Genomic DNA, 14,309 nt, shown 5'->3' on the forward strand with positions numbered 1-14,309 from the left:
ATATGTTCCATAACGACATATTGCACCCGTACACTTTGGTACGGCCTAAATACGCCAGGGGCTTTAGTACCCCTCAATATGGTGTGAAAAGTCCGAACACTTTAACAAGTGCGGCACCCCGAACTTATAGCATTATATGCATCGGCTCCGAATCATGTCTTGGGTCAATAGTTGGGTTTTCCCGGCTCCTATGTTTTGGTGCCTTACGTTCCGCTATATCAGCTAAGGTAGCACTAGGAGAACCACTGCGATTGTGCCCCAGTTGAGCTGGGTCGAGCACCTCAGTGGAGAAAGCTAAAACTGACTATCATGATGAAGCGAGAGCTGGTCGTTGTTCGAGAGGTTTTTCGAGTCCCTAACGACTTATGCCGCTTAGAGCGAGGAGCCGGCTTTGTCCGGCCAAGGCGTGGATAGCGCCCCGAACTCGGTCTTCCGAATACCAGGGGCTTCACCGAAATTTAAAATTATATAATTCTATGGCTAAGTGAGAGTGTTCATGCATTATAGTCTGATTGCCTTGTTCGTTGGGCTGAGCGCCTCCCTCGAAGGACCCAAACATGGGAAAAAGAGCGCTCAGGTTTATCCCCAAACACCCCAGCACTAGCGGCACGGGGGCAGAAGCCGACGACTTGCCATCTCTCAGAATTGATAAACAGCCGCATAGAAGGTAATATTTTAAATTCCAACAGTATTGCGTAGCGCATATGAACAAGTTTTCAGCGCACAGGACAAAACGAGCAAGTTTCACTCAAAAATTACATCCCTAGAACATTCATCCGCCACAAGGCAGGCACCCTTCAGAACATCCTTATAATAATTCTAGGGCTTGCGATGCACTTTCCCCGGCGGTGGGCCATCCTTCACAACCTTCTCAGCATCCAGCTTGCCCCAGTGCACCTTAGCACGGGTAAGGGCCCTACGGGCACCTTCAATGCAGACGAAGCGCTTGATGACTTCGAGCCTTGGACAGGCCTCCACCAGCCGTTGCACCAGCCCAAAATAGCTCCCAGGCAGAGCCCCTCCAGGCCACGGCTGAACTATGAGGCCCTTCATGGCCTGTTCGGCCGCCTTGTGGAGCTCGACCAGTTGCTTCAGCTGGTCGCTCAGGGGCACAGGGTGTCCGGCCTCAGCATACTGAGATCAGAACACCTTCTCTGTCGAGCTGCCCTCCTCGGCTCGATAGAATGCGGCGGCATCGGACACACTCCAGGGAAGATCTGCGAACGCTCCTGGAGAGCTCCGGATTCGGGTAAGTAACCAGTAACTCACGTTTATGTGTTTGCTTTGTATAAAGAATGCCTTACCCGCCGCTATCTTCTTCACCTCATCCAACTCCTGGAGGTCTTCTGGGATTCGGCCTTGGCGGACTTGGCATTTTCAATAGCCACCACGATCTCGGACGCTCGCGTCTTTGAGTCAAGCTCCAAACTCTCATGTTTTTTCATGAGAGCCTGGAGCTCTTGCCGTACCTTGCCAACCTCGGCCTCATACTTCTCCCGCTCGGTGCGCTCCGTGGCCGCCTTCTTCTCGGCCTCGACCAGCGCTTGCTTAAGGGTCGCAACCTCAGACGTGGCCCCTACAATAGCCACGATAATCCTGTCATTTTTTGCAATTGCACCTTTTTATATATATTTAAACAAGGTATTTCTTACCTTCATTGTCCTCGAGCTGCTTCTTGGCACGCCCAAGCTCTTGCTCGGACCGCTCGAGCAGCGAAGCCTGCATACGCATATTGACTCCTTTTTGTTAGACTCCTGCGAATTTTATTTGATCCTCTATTCGGCTTTTCTTCCTGAACGCCAAACAGAGCATCAGGGGATACTGTCTATGCGGTAATATTATTTACACATTCTTTACTTACCTCAAAGCTTGTTAGAAGGCTAGTACAAGCTTCAGTCAGTCCACTCTTGGCGGACTGAACCTTCTGGACCACCGCACTCATAATGGTGCGGTGCTCCTCGTCGATGGAGGCGCCTTGGAGTGTCTCCAACAGATTGTCCGACGCCTCCGGTTAGACGGGGGTCATCGACACTGTGGGCTTGCTCCTCTTGGAAGGAGGTCCCCCGCCGGACTCTGGAACCTTTGAAGGTTCCGGAGCGGTGTCCGGCCTAGAGCCGGACTTGGATCCCTGGGGGGTTTCATCCCCTTTACTCCTGGAGTCCGTGAGGTCGCCTTGCAGCGCCTCCAGGACCACCTCCTCCCGGCCTGGAACCTGTTGGTACAACACTTTGATGTCGTCCGTAGGGCGGGGAAGGAAGCCGTCAGAAGCGAGTTCACGTCCGACGAGTCCAGTGAGCCGCTCGACGACGCGTCGAGCCGGTCTTTGGGTGGGCTGCATAAACATATTCGACATAAGGGAAAGTTGTGCAATAAACGAATGCTATGAATTACTCTGGTATCCGGATACTTATGATTTTGCCAGGGGCTTGGCCCTGGGCAGCCACTCCTCTCCGCCGTCATCAGCGTCGGTGGAGTAGTCCGGAGGAAGGGTTTTCCCCTTCTTGGACCCTCCGGCCTCCCCAGAGAGGGCGGCCTTCCTTTTCTTCTCTCCTCCCGCTGGAGGGGGAGAGGTCTCTTCTTCTTCCTCCTCGTCTTCACAGGAGGAATACACCTCGGAACCGTCGGATGATGGTTCCGACACCTCCTGGCGCCGGGCACTCCTTCGAGTCCCCGTGGCCTTTTTCGCGGCCTTCTTCTCCGGCACCACATAGTGTGCCGGAACCAGCAGCTTCGCCAAGCGAGCGTCCGCTGGGCCTTCGGGCAAAGGAGCCAAACAGTTGATCTGTCCGAACGTCACCTGCCAATCCTGTCAAAGGTAAGGGAGCTTAGATCCCGCATGGAATCAAACTATGAAAAACTGATACCCTGTAAAAGGAAAAAAAATAGCTTATCGCATGAGCGTGACGCTGTGTACTGAATCCGCGATCCTCGGTAGCGGATGCGGGGGCCTCGGCGCCCTTGAAAAGCACCTTACAGGCATCTTCGTACGTCGTGTCGAAGAGCCTGCTCAGAGTTTGGTGCCGCGCCGGGTCGAACTCCCACAGGTTGAAAGCCTGTTGTTGACACGGGAGGATCAGGCGGATGAGCATAACCTGGACAATGTTGACAAGTTTGAGCTTCTTGTCCACCAGGGTTTGGATGCATGTTTGGAGTCCGGTCAGCTCTCCTTTTTTACCCCATGACAGGCCCGTCTCCTTCCAGGAGGTGAGCCGCGTAGGGGGTCCGGATCAAAACTTGGGGGGTGCGACCCATTCGGGGTCGCGCGGCTCGGTGATGTAAAACCACCCCGATTGCCACCCCTTCAGGGTCTCCACAAAGGAGCCCTCGAGCCATAAGACGTTGGCCATCTTGCCCACCATGGCGCCTCCGCACTCCGCCTGGTTGCCGCGCACCATCTTCGGCTTGACATTGAAAGTCTTGAGCCATAGGCCGAAATGGGGGCGGATGCGGAGGAAGGCCTCGCACATGACGATAAACGCCGAGATGTTGAGGACGAAGTTCGGGGCCAGATCATGGAAATCCAGGCCATAGTAGAACATGAGCCCCCGGACAAATGGGTGAATAGGGAAGCCCAGTCCGCGGAGGAAATGGGGGAGGAACACCAATCTCTCATGGGGCCTAGGGGTGGGGAAGAGCTACCCCTTTTCGGGAAGCCGGTACGCAATGTCATTAGACAAGTATCTGGCCTTCCTCAGTTTTTTGATGTGTCCCTCCGTGACGGAGGAGACCATCCACTTGCCTCCCGCTCCGGACATGGCTGGAGAAGGTTGAGGTGGGGAGTGCGGACTTGGGCACTGGAGCTCGAGTGCGCGAGAATGGATAAGCAAGGGAGGAAGAAGGCGTAGGTGAAAAGGTGGATCCTTATCCCCTTATATGGGCGGACGCAACTACGTGTCCCCACCAGCTTGGTAAAACTCGCTTATCTCCAAGCGACGTAATCAATGGCGCGGTTGGGTTACCCACACCCATATTGATGAGAATCCCGGAATAAGGGGACACGATCTCTGCTTTGACAAGACGTGCCAAGGAAACCGCCTCGCATGACGCGCTAAGGTGGGATAATGAAACGACTCGGATAAAGGCTTGGCCATGGTGTGTCACACTACGGAACACGTCAGCAGATTAGATTTGTGTAAATATTATTCTCTCTATGGCAATATGTGGAAACTTATTTTGCAGAGCCGAACACTATCTTTGTGTTCAAAATCTTCTATGAAGTACTTGGAGGAGGAACCCGCCTTGCAATGCCGAAGACAATCTGCGCGTCGGACTCGTCGTCATTGAAGCCTGGTTTAGGGGCTACTAAGGGAGTCCTGGATTAGTGGGTGTACGGATGGCCGGACTATACCTTCAGCCGGACTCCAGGACTATGAAGATACCGACTTGGAAGGTGCTTTTCAGGGGCGCCGACGCCCCCGCATCCGCTACCGAGGATCCCGGATTTAGTACGCAGCGTCATGCTCATGCGGTAAGCTGTTTTTACCTTTTACAGGGTATCAGTGTTTCATAGTTTGACTCCATGCAGGATCTAAGCTCCCTTACCTTTGACAGGATTGGCAGGAGACGTCCGGACAGATCAATTGTCTGGCTCCCTTGCCCGAAGGCCCAGCGGACGCTCGTTTGGCGAAGCTGCTGGTTCCGGCACCCCATGTGGTGCTGGAGAAGAAGGCCAAGAAGAAGGTCACGGGGACTCGAAAGAGTGCCCGGCGCCTGGAGGTGTCGGATCCCTCATCCTACGACTCCAAGACGCACTCCTCCCATGAAGACGAGGAGGAGGAAGAAGAGACCCCTCCCCCTCCAGCGGGGGAAGGGAAGAAAAGGAAGGCCGCCCCAACTGGGGAGGCCGAAGGGTCCAAGAAGGGGAAAACCCTTCCTCCGGACTACTCCACCGACACCGACGACGGCGGAGAGGAGTGGCCGCTCAGGGCCAAGCCCCTCGCTAAATCGTAAGTATCCGGATACCAGAGTAATTCATAGTATTCCTTTATTGCATAGCTTACCCTTATGTCAAATATGTTTATGCAGCCCACCCAAAGACCGGCTCGACGCATCGTCGAGCGGTTCACTGAACTCGTTGGATGTGAATTCGCTTCCGACGGCTTCCTCCCCCCGCCCTACGGACGACACCGAAGTGTTGTCCCAACAGGTTCCAAGCCGGGAGGAGGTGGTCCTGGAGGCGCCGCAAGGCGACCTCCCGGACTCCAGGAGTAAAGGGGATGAAACCCCCCAGGGCTCCAAGTCCGGCCCTAGGCCGGACACCGCTCCCAAACCTTCAAAGGTTCCAGAGTCCGGCGGGCGACCTCCTTCCAAGAGGAGCAAGCCCACCGTGCCGGTGACCCCCGTCCAACCGGAGGTGCCGAACAATCTATTGGAGGTGCTCAAAGGCGCCTCCATCGACGAGGAGCACCGCACCATTATGAGTGCGGTGGTCCAGAAGGTTCAGTCCGCCAAGAGCGGACTGACTGAAGCTTGTACTAGCCTTTTAACAGGCTTTGAGGTAAGTAAAGAATGTGTAAATAATATTACCGCATAGACAGTAGCTCCTGATGCTCTGTTTGGCGTTCGGGAAGAAAATCCGAATAGAGGATCAAAATGAAATTCGCAGGAGTCTAAGAAAAAGGAGTCAATATGCGTATGCAGGCTTCTCTGCTGGCATCCGCCGTACTGACCGCGGAAGTGGACACGCTAAAGCAGAACCTCGAGCAGTCCGAGCAAGAGCTCGGGCATGCCAAGAAGCAACTCGAGGAGAAGGAAGGTAATAAATACCTTGTTTTAAATATATATAAAAAATGCAATTGCAAAAAATGACAGGATCATCGTGGCTATTGTAGGGGCCACGTCTGAGGTGGCGACCCTTAAGCAAGTGTTGGTCGAGGCCGAGAAGAGGGCGGCCACGGAGCGCACCGAGCGGGAGAAGTATGAGGCCGAGGTTGGCAAGGTGCGGCAAGAGCTCCAGGCTCTCATGGAAAAACATGAGAGTTTGGAGCTTGACTCAAAGACGCGGGTGTCCGAGCTCGCGGTGGCTATTGAAAATGCCAAGTATGCCAAGGCCGAATCCCAGAAGACCCTCCAGGAGTTGGATGAGGTGAAAAAGATAGCGGTGGGTAAGGCATTCTTTATGCAAAGCAAACACATAAACGTAAGTTACTTGTTACTTACCCGAATCCGGAGCTCTCCGGGAGCATTCGCAGATCTTCCCCGTAGCGTGTCCGATGCCGCCGCATTCTGTTGAGCCGAGGAGGGCAGCTCGACGGAGAAGGTGTTCTGGTCTCAGTATGCTGAGGCCGGACACCCCGTGCCCCCGAGCGACCAGCTGAAGCAACTGGTCGAGCTCCACAAGGCAGCCGAACAGGCCATGAAGGGCCTCATAGTTCGGCTGTACCCTGGAGAGGCTCTGCCTGGGAGCTATTTCAGGCTGGTGTGGCGGCTGGTGGGGGCCTGTCCAAGGCTCGAAGTCATCAAGTGCTCCGTCTGCATTGAAGGTGCCCGTAGGGCCCTTGACCGTGCTAAGGTGCACTGGGGAAAGCTGGATGCTGAGAAGCTTGTGAAGGACGGGCCACCGCCGGGGAAGGAGCATCACAAGCCCGAGAATTATTATAAGGATGTTCTAAAGGGTGCCTGCCTTATGGCGGATGAGTGTTCCAGGGATGTAATTTTTGAGTAAAACTCGCTCATTTTGTCCTGTGCACTAAAAACTTGTTCATATGCGCTAAGCAATGCTATTGGAATTTAAAATATTACCTTTTGTGCGGCTGTTTATCAATTCTGAGAGATGGCGAGTCGTCGGCTTCTGCCCCCGTGCCGCTAGTGCTGGGGTGTTCGAGGATAAACCTGAGCGCTCTTTTTCCCATGTTTGGGTCCTTCGAGGGAGGCGCTCAGCACAAGGAACGAGGCAATCAGACTATAATGCTTGAACACTCTCACTTAGCCATAGAATTCTATAATTTTAAATTTCGGCGAAGCCCCTGGTATTCGGAAGACCGAGTCCGGGGCGCTATCCATGCCTTGGCTAGACAGAGCCGACTCCTCGCTCTAAGCGGCATAAATCTTTAAGGACTCGAAAAACCTCTCGAACATTGACCAGCTCTCACTTCATCATGACAGTCAGTTTTAGCTTTCTCTACTGAGGTGCTCGACCCAACTCAATTGGGGCACAATCACAGTAGTTCTCCTAGTGCTACCTTAGCCGATATAGCGGAACGTAAGGCACCAAACCATAGGAGCCGGGCAAACCCAACTATTGACCCAAGACATGATTCGGAGCCAATGCATATAATGCTATAAGTTCGGGGTGCCGCACTTGTTAAAGTGTTCGGACTTCTCACACCATATTTAGGGGTACTAAAGCCCCCGGCGTATTTTGGCCGTACCAAAGTGTACGGGTGCAACATGTCGTCAAGGAACATATATTTGTAAAAAAAAAGTAATGCAAAAATAGACAGAAGCTATGCATTGTTTATAAAAAGGGCTGCGATCAAAGCAAAACGATACAAATAATGTGATAAGCAAAAGGTTGGACTATTTTAACATGTCCGTTCCAGGGGCAGGCTGCGGAATGGTATGCGAAACAGGTATACTGCTCGTGATAGAGACCACCTAGGAGTTCCGTAATGCGGCATGGCTTGTCAGCTTCCCTGGTTCTTGCATCGTTTGTGCGGCAATTAAACTGCCGAACAGACCTTCCGAAGAGTGGAGTCCTGAAAGTAAGAGAAAATTAAAAAATCGGTAGCCCCTGGTGCGGTTTAAGCCGTGTTTCAGGCGTGCCGTGATGGTGCCCCTCCCCCTGTACCCATGGTATTTCTAGAGCGTAGTTATGTACGTGAAGTACCGGTGTTGCATTTTTGCGAGGGCTCGGGTTGGGGCCGCATTGCTACGCCTGCTCGGAACGTGCCAGGTGGTCTTGTTGTAGGTTACTCCAGGCGCGCTTGATGGTGTCCGGACGTTTAATGGCCGGACTGGAGAACTTCCTGGAGAGGCTGCTTTGTACTTCCGCTGCAAGGGCCGCCGTGTGCTCCTCCGTTCGGAGGGAGCGTTCGGTGTTTCCATTGACCGTAATTACTCCTCGAGGGACTGGCATCTTGAGCTTAAGGTATGCGTAGTGCGGTACCGCATTGAACTTGGTGAATGCGGTTCGTCCGAGCAGTGCGTGATAGCCACTGGGGAATGGGACTATGTCGAAGATTAACTCCTCGCTTCGGAAATTATCCGGAGATCCAAAGACCACTTCAAGTGTGACTGAGCCTGTACAGTTGGCCTCTACACCTGGTATTACGCCTTTAAAGGTCGTTTTGGTGGGCTTAATCCTCGAGGGATCTATGCCCATTTTCCGCACTATTTCCTGGTAAAGCAGGTTCAGGCTACTGTCACCGTCCATAAGGACTCTAGTGAGATGAAATTCGTCAATAATTGGGTCTAGAACCAATGCGGTGAATCCGCCATGACGGGTGCTAGTGGGATGGTCCCTTCGATCAAAGGTGATCGGGCAGGAGGACCATGGGTTGAACTTTGGGGCGACTGGCTCTATCGCGTATACATCCCTTAACACGCGCTTCCGCTCCCTCTTGGGGATGTGGGTTGCATATATCATGTTCACCGTCCGCACTTGTGGGGGAAAACCCTTCTGTCCACTGTTGTTTGGCGGCCGGGGCTCTTCGTCGTCATCGATATGCAGCCTCTTGTCTGTATTTTTGCCATGTAACTTGCCTGCCTGCTTGAACACCCAACAATCCCTGTTGGTGTGATTGGCCGGCTTTTCGGGGGTGCCATGTATCTGGCATAAGTGGTCGAGTATTCGGTCCAAACTGGACGGCCCCCTAGGATTTCTTTTGAATGGCTTTTTCCGCTGACCGGATTTATAGCCTCTGAATCCGGCATTAACTGCCGTATCCTCGGCATTGTTGCTATTAGTGCGGCGCTTCTGCTTGTTGAGACGCGACCTGCCACTACTTTCCCTGGTATCCGAATTACCTGGGTTCTTGGTCATATTGTTGCTACGAGCAAGCCAGCTGTCTTCTCCCGCGCAAAAGCGGGTCATGAGTGTCGTGAGTGCTGCCATAGGTTTCGGCTTTTCCTGTCCAAGGTGCCAGGGAAGCCACTCGTCACGGATATTGTGTTTGAAGGCTGCTAGGGCCTCAGTGTCCGGACAGTCGACTATTTGATTTTTCTTTGTTAGGAACCGTGTCCAGAATTGCCTGGCCGATTCCTATGGCTGCTGAATTATGTGGCTTAGGTCATCGGCGTCTGGTGGTCGCACATAAGTGCCCTGGAAATTATCGAGGAATGCGGCTTCCAGGTCCTCCCAACAACCGATTGATCCTGCTGGCAAGCTGTTAAGCCAATGTCGAGCTGGTCCTTTAAGCTTGAGTGGGAGGTATTTGATGGCGTGGAGATCATCGCCGCGGGCCATGTGGATATGAAGGAGATAATCCTCGATCCATACTGCAGGATCTATTGTGCCATCATATGATTCGATGTTTACGGGTTTGAAACCCTCGGGGATTTGATGATCCATTACTTCGTCTGTGAAGCATAGTGGGTGTGCGGCGCCTCTGTACTGGGCTATATCACGACGTAGCTCCAATGAGCTTTGTCTACTATGTTCGGCCCTACCGGATTTGTGTCCGGTGTGACGGTTACCGTCTCGAGTCATGGTGCGCCCACGCGATTCGTAGATCGATCTTGTTTGCCTTGCCTTGTCCTCCAACATATCTCGCAGGTCTGGCGCATTTTCCCGTGCCTTGGTACGGGGTGCGGCTTGAGTGGAGGGCCGAGAGGCCTCTCTGTCGCGGCCACGAGGTGGCCGGTCGGCCGTATCAAGTGCTGGTGATGTAGGTTTAAGTGCTTCCTCCTCTAATCGGGGTAGCAACTTGCGCTTTGGGTAGCTCTTGGAGGGGCGTTCGAGTTTATGCTCTTGGGCCGCAAGGACTTCAGTCCATCTGTCGACTAGCAAATCTTGATCAGCTCTAAGTTGTTGCTGTTTTTTCTTGAGGCTTCTTGCCGTGGCCATAAGCCTGCGTTGAAAACGCTCTTGTTCCGCGGGATCCTCTGGCACGACGAATTCGTCATAGTCGAGGCTTGCCTCGTCTTCGAAGGGAGGCGTATAATTATCGTCCTCGACCTCTCTGTCTGCCGCTCTCTCATGAGGGTTGGCTTCTCCATCGTCCTGTGCTGAATCTTGCTGGAGGGGATTTTCTTCGGCATTCTCCGGAGTATTATTATCTCCCATGCTGGAATCACCGTATTTGCTTTGGCGGGATTTTGAGCGGCGCGCTGGCGCCGGCGCTTAGGCTGTTTCTTGGAGGGGTCATCCTCCGCTGTTCCATCGCCATCTCCTTCTTTTGGGGTGTCCACCATGTATATGTCATACGACGAGGTGGCTTTCCAGGGCCTAATAGGCGCTGGTTCTTCATCGTTTCCTGCATCGGTGTCCATACCGTCGATGTCTTCGGAGTCGAAGTCGAGCATGTCGGTTAAATCATCGACAGTGGCTACAAAGTGGGTGGTGGGTGGGCTTTGAATTTCTTCATTGTCCGTATCCCAACCTTGCTGGCCGTAGTCCGGCCAGGGCTCTCCTGATAAAGAGAGAGACTTTAGTGTCTTCAGAATATCGCCGAAAGGCGAGTGCTGAAAGATGTCCGCGGCAGTAAACTCCATGATTTGCGCCCAATCGGATTCGATCGGCAGGGGCGCGGAGGGTTCGGAGTCCGGAGGGGAGCCCGGCTCCTTGGAGTCACGAGTCTCGCGGAGTGCGGGGCTGGTGTTCGGCTCGATCGCTGTTGAGATCACAGCCCCCGAGGCGGCGTTCAACCACGCATCCTCGATCGGTGTAGTTGGCTCCGAATTACGGGTCGAAGTCGATGCGGCTGCGGCCTCCAGGGCACCGTTCGGCGGCAGAGCTAGATCATGCTCGTCGTGACAGTGCGGAACGCTCGGCAGTGGCTCGAATCCGTCGAGGATCAAGTCCCCGCGAATGTCGGCCGTGTAGTTTAAACTTCCAAATCTGACCTGACGGCCAGGGGCTTAGCTTTCGATCTGCTCCAGATGGCCAAGTGAATTGGCCCGCAGTGCGAAGCCACCGAAGACGAAGATTTGTCCGGGGAGGAAGGTCTCACCCTAGACTGCATCACTATTGATGATTGTAGGAGCCATCAAGCCTCACGGCGACAACACAGAGGAACTCTCAATGAAAGCACTAATGTCGGTGTCAAAACTGGCGGATCTCGGGTAGGGGGTCCCGAACTGCGCGTCTAGGCCGGATGGTAACAGGAGGCAAGGGACACGAAGTTTTACCCAGGTTCGGGCCCTCTCGATGGAGGTAAAACCCTACGTCCTGCTTGATTAATATTGATGATATGGGTAGTACAAGAGTAGATCTACCACGAGATCGGAGAGGCTAAACCCTAGAAGCTAGCATATCGTATGATTGTTGTTTTGTATGTAGTCCTACGGACTAAAACCCTCCAGTTTATATAGACACCGGAGAGGGTTAGGGTTACACAAAGTCAGTTACAATGGTAGGAGATCTACATATCCGTATCGCCAAGCTTGCCTTCCACGCCAAGGAAAGTCCCTTCCGGACACGGGACGAAGTCTTCAATCTTGTATCTTCATAGTCCAGGAGTCCGGCTGAAGGTATAGTCCGGCCATCCGGACACCCCCTAATCTAGGACTCCCTCAGCGGGGTAGCTTCGGGGGAAGCTTCGGCAGTTTGTTTCCTGCGATTTGCTTCTCGTTCCTCTATCACTTGCACCCTTGCATGCAGCGCCTGCATTTGGGTCTGCTGCATTTTTTTCCTCCTCTCCTGGCATTTGTAACCGCCTGCGTCCGGAAAACCAGCCTTCCATGAAATGGAGCCTGGCATGCCTCGTGTCCATCCAGGATGCTCAGGATTCCCGAGGGCCATTGTGAGCTCGTCGTTCTCTCTGTCTGGTACAAACGTCCCTTGTTGCGCTGCATCGATATAGTGCTTTAGCTTCTTGACTGGTATGTTCATTTGCTCGTCTGTCCAAACGCATTTCCCTGATACAGGGTCCACGGTTCCGCCAGCCCCGAAGAACCAAGTCCGGCAACGGTCTGGCCAGTTCATTGTGTCTGGTTCGATCCCTTTATCAAGCAGATCATTCTCAGCCTTGGCCCACTTAGGCCGGGCTTTGAGGTAGCCACCTGACCCCGTGCGATGGTGAAGCTTCTTCTTTGCAGCATTTTTCTTTTTTGTCGCTGACATCTTCTTACTCTTTTCCAATGTCTTGTAGGCCACAAATGCGGGCCAGTGATCTCTGATCTTCTCATATCTGCCGATGAATTCTGGTGTCTCTTCGTTGTCGACAAACGTTTTCAGCTCATTCTTCCACCTCCTGAATAGCTCGGACATCTTCTTAAGAGCATGAGACTTGATTAATTGCTCTTTAATTGGCTTCTCCGGATCCTCCTCTGGCGGTAGGGTGAAATTTGCCTTCAGCTCAGTCCAAAGATCATCTTTCTGCATATCATTGAGATAAGACACCTCAGGGTCTTCGTTCTTAGGCTTATACCATTGCTGGATGCTGATCGGGATCTTGTCCCTAACAAGAACCCCGCACTGAGCAGAAAATGCTTACTTTGTCCGGATGGGTTCAATCGGCATGCCATCGCGCGCGATTTCTGTGATCTCAAACCTTTCATCCAAGCGCAACTTTTCTTCGGGCCTCGTCTCTTTACTGAAGTTGTGCTTGATCCGGAGGGTTAGAAAAAAGAAGAATTAGACGAGAGTTAATTGATATGTGTACATACCAAAACAATGAATGCATCAATTAGCTAGTCATCATAGGCTTAACTAATATATTTACCTGGCCGGACTCTGTTCGGTCACCGGAGCCGTCACCACGGGCTCCTTCTTGCACCAGCATTGGGTCACCGGAGCCATCATAATCATGTGTTTCCTCCTCCATTCTTCGATCACTGTAGCCTGCTTCTTCTTCACCATGTTCTGCTTCTAGACCATCATTGTCATTAAGATACGACAAGACATCACCTCCGGCTAAGATTATGTCCCCCAACACCTGTTCTTGTTCCTCGTCTCGTCCAAACTCCATTGTTTCTGCAAATATTACAACATGACAATTATTACACAAACATGACAACATGTGGATATATTAGTGGCAAACGTAGACCTAGCTTATTCCGGGTTTGGGGTGGCCTCGGCAACGCTTCAAGGGTAGGGGCGCGGCCGGAGGGGGTAGGAGACCGACATCGTTTTTTCTAGGGTTTGGGTATCCTTGAGAGTTTTGGTCGAGCGAGAGCGCCAGGGGGTGCTCCCGTGGTATAAGTTATCGGGGAAGGGGTAGGTCGAACCCCCCCTTGTGTTGAAGTTATCGGGACACGGAGTATATCGACAATGACATATCTAATAAAAAATAAGAAGACGAAGAAGAAATAAAAAGAGGAGACGAAGATATTAATAGTGGAGAAGATTGAAGAAAAAAAGAGGAGAAGAAGAAAGAAATAGAGGAGAAGAAGAGAAAATAGAATATTCTATTTTTTCTTCTTATTTATTTCTCCTCTTCTTCCTCTCCTCTTCTTCTCCTTTCTTCCTCTTCTTATTTTCCTTTTTCCTCTCATTCTTTTTCTTCTTCTTCCTTTCCTAGCTAGATATATAAAACTTTTCTAAAAATGTAACTTTTGCATACATACATGGGAAAATAATATTATCGGGGAGAGGGTAGGTCGAACCCACCCCCCTCCCCCCTCGTGTTGAAGTTATCGGGACACGGGGCATATCGACAACGGCATATCCGATAAAAAATAAGAAGACGAAGAAGAAATAAAAAGAGGAGAAGAAGATATTAATAGAGGAGAAGATCGAAGAAAAAAAGAAGAAAAAAGAGAGGAGAAGAAGAATGAAATAGAGGAGAAGAAGAGAAAATAGAATATTCCTCTATTCCTTTCTTCTTCTCCTCTTCCTTTTCTTCTTTTTTCTTCTTCTTATTTATTTCTCCTCTTCTTCTCCTTTCTTCCTCTTCTTATTTTCCTTTTTCCTCTCATTCTTTTTCTTCTTCTTCGTTTCCTAGCTAGATATATAAAACTTTTCTAAAAAAATGTAACTTTTGCATACATACATGGGAAAATAAAATTATCGGGGAGGTGGTAGGTCGAACCCACCCACCCCCCCTCGTGTTGAATCGACAACGACATATCCGATAGAAAATAAGAAGACGAAGAAGAAATAAAAAGAGGAGAAGAAGATATTAATAGAGGAGAAGTTCGAAGAAAAAATAATAAAAAAAAGAGGAAAAGAAGAGAAAATAGAATATTTTATTTTCTCTTCTTCTCCT

Source organism: Triticum dicoccoides, chromosome 3A (genome assembly GCF_002162155.2).
Source record: "Triticum dicoccoides isolate Atlit2015 ecotype Zavitan chromosome 3A, WEW_v2.0, whole genome shotgun sequence".
In the NCBI taxonomy this organism is placed as follows: Eukaryota; Viridiplantae; Streptophyta; class Magnoliopsida; order Poales; family Poaceae; genus Triticum; species Triticum dicoccoides.